At 38.5% G+C, this 2,969-nt stretch overlaps 1 long non-coding RNA gene across 1 annotated transcript; it reads right to left on the bottom strand.

The window, feature by feature from the left end:
- Nucleotides 1-369: 369 nt before the first annotated feature.
- Nucleotides 370-2,712, bottom strand: LOC145219870 (uncharacterized). Its single transcript, XR_013857927.1, has 2 exons — nucleotides 2,029-2,712; nucleotides 370-1,600 (listed from the first exon to the last, which is right to left on the bottom strand). It is a non-coding gene; the product is annotated as an uncharacterized LOC145219870 (long non-coding RNA).
- Nucleotides 2,713-2,969: the final 257 nt, after the last annotated feature.

Raw genomic sequence — 2,969 nt, forward strand, 5'->3', positions numbered from 1 at the left:
TTATGGTACGCCAATGCCGACATACTACGACGGACATGGGAAAAAAAAGCCAGCAGCCGTTTATCCGTTTGATTTCTGTCCACCCTCCATCTCTTCACTTATATACAAATCCTGGAATAAAAATATTCAACGCGTTATGCGATAAAGATGTTTTGTATTTGGATGCAACCGGCAGTGTCTGTAAACAACATGAAGGTTACTCTAACTTTCAAGTTTACACCTTACTGCTTCGAAATCTCACAGAGGAGGGCTAAATGTAACGACACGTCATGATAGTGAGGCTATTGCCGCTTTTCTATCTCGATTTTTTGTAAATGTGACCAAACGTTGCCGCAAAGCCAAAAAGCCTGCAATGTTAATTGTTGATGGTTCCATGGCTATGTGGAACGGAGCGTTAAAGGCGTTATGTAATGAAAGCCGCATGGATTTTTATGTTCGCTGTTGGCGAATTACTACAGGCGTTCCCCTGTTTCAGGATTTAAACGAACCCTTGGTGCACAATTGCTACAGCCACGCCATGCGAGCAGCAAAAATTCTGTGTAACAAGTACAGCGATAAAAAAGTTAGTAAAACCTATTCTTTTCTGGGTAAATCTTATCTTTTAAGTTCAACACTCTCCGAGTTGGATGAGGTGGTGAACAGTTTTGTTATCTTGACCAGCAACATTTTGATCAACTGCAGTCATTGCTTCTAATAAACCAGCAGTCTAATGATGTTGGTGATTTTGAAGAAGAAACCGAAGAATTAGAGACTGGCGACTTTTATGCACCGAAGTCAACAGATAGCATGCAGGAAAAAAATCTCCGTTTTATTCCCGATATAATACAATGGAAAAGCTTTTCAGCAAGTTTCAGCAACAACAAAAATGCATATTATAATCCAACGTTGTGTCAAAAAGTAATTGAAATCATTTTGTCTAGAATTTGCGCAACTTCTCACTTAATGCTAGGTGATTTTTTTGCGCCATATTGTTAAACAAAAAACGTCAAGCGAACAAGAGGAACAGTACAAAAAATATTCCAAAAAATGCACAAAATTATCTCGTTCGAGCTTTCAATCAAGCTTTACAAACAATAACACGCAGGGCATAATAGAACAACACTTCGGCGATCTTAAAAAAACTACTTTTCTGGGAAACGCATTGCGAGACTTGATGATTTTGCGATAATTTATCGCAACAATCTGCTAATACAGGAAAAACAATTTGCAGATTCTCTCCACGTGTGCATTTGAAAAGACGTGGAGCTTGTTACAGAAAATTGGTTTAAAAAAAAGTGAAACCGATACGGCTAAAATTTAAAAAAGAAAAAGGCAAACTGGCTTTTATTCTTCCAAAAATTGCATCAAGCGAATTCGTTTTGAAAATGCACGCCAGTCGGAAAACAACTCCTTAGTCGCCACCCAGGTACTGCCATTTTACATTGTTAATCCGGAAAAGGCACGTTTTAGTTTATCCTTGACTCAAATTACCAATCACATTTGGAAACAAATATCGTTCAATAAAACAACTATTAAAGAAAAAGCACTTGTAACATCTGATCATCGAAAGTTGTCTCGGATCGATTTATGTTCGCTCTGTTTGTTTCCCAGCGACACTACACTGTAAATCAAAAAGATGGAGTTTACAAAACCCGAGGGGTGGTCCCAAATTTTCCAGCTGTTTTTGCATCGCTTGCTTAATTTAACAACTGCAGTCACGTTATTAGCTTAAAAAGGTTTCAACTTTCTCAATTCAGCATAAAAGTATCTTAGCAATGGAATATATCATACTGTTTTTCTTTAGCATAGCAGACAAAAAAAATCGTACAAACATAGTACACATCAGCGTGGCTTTGCGAACTCCCAACTGGGCTAAAATGCCAGCTGTTACGCATAGGCCTACACGATGTAATTTAGACAGGAATCGGTTGTGCAGCTGCGACGCACGTTCCCGTGTTACAGGATGCAATTTAGCAGTTTGACATCAGAGCACACAGCAAGAGAAATTCTGCAGTGCTAGTCAAAATTTCTGAAATCTGCAAAACTCACCATTGCAACTATTATTCGTCAGTATCCGCAAAACCCGCTTTAGCAGAAGAACAAGTAACTTTTTGCTTTTGGGGAATTCAAGCTGATGAAGTGCAAGGAACGGTACACTGACTACCGAACGCATTTGTCGTTATATAATGCATTGCATCTACAATGTCAGGCCAGGGACCGGGCCTGTTCGTACTTGCTCGTTAAGCAAGTCCTCTCCAGGGAGGAGCAATGTTGGGTTTAAAACCAACATGTTTGATTACAACAAACTATAATCGGTTTCCTAACAACCTGAAACAAGACGTCGTGCAATTCGCCCTCAGGACAGGTCAATTTACTAACCAACGCGAGAGATCTCTGTGACGCAAACGTTGCCAAATTAAGCTACAAAATGTCGTGCTTCAAATGAACGATAGCCCGCTAATTCTGTTTAATTGTGTAACTTTCATCATTCTCTTGTATTGGCGCTTTTCATGTAATCGCCCTTTCTTGCGTTCACATCTACGACATAGTATTTATGTGGTCCCTTTCGTTACGAAAGGGAGAGTGTTATCCTCGGGCAGTCGTCCAGCGTGTATGCTTGACTGATTGCCCTGTTGTTGCCTGTGATGTTGTACGCTTGTTGAATGCAGTTTCTTTAGAACTGGATGCCAGATTACTGTGGTTTTGGCAGTTGTATGTATTAGCATTATGTCTTGTATATAATAATTGTTTGTGTGTTTACTTTTATTAAAATCACTTGGTGGAGTGGAACTAGGTTTGGTTTATAGACAGGTTTATCTTCATAAAGTAATTTAACTTTAACTAAAGTTAGTTGTTACACAAAAAGCAATAAGCGAATTAGTGAACTCACGCACTAATAGAATAAACTAGATAATATAATCTACATTAACGTAAGATTATACTTTAAAATTAGTGGCGTTTTTGTGATAGCTCAAATAGTTAATTTAGAC

This window comes from Phallusia mammillata, chromosome 3, assembly GCF_965637545.1.
Source record: "Phallusia mammillata chromosome 3, kaPhaMamm4.hap1.1, whole genome shotgun sequence".
Taxonomy (NCBI): domain Eukaryota; kingdom Metazoa; phylum Chordata; class Ascidiacea; order Phlebobranchia; family Ascidiidae; genus Phallusia; species Phallusia mammillata.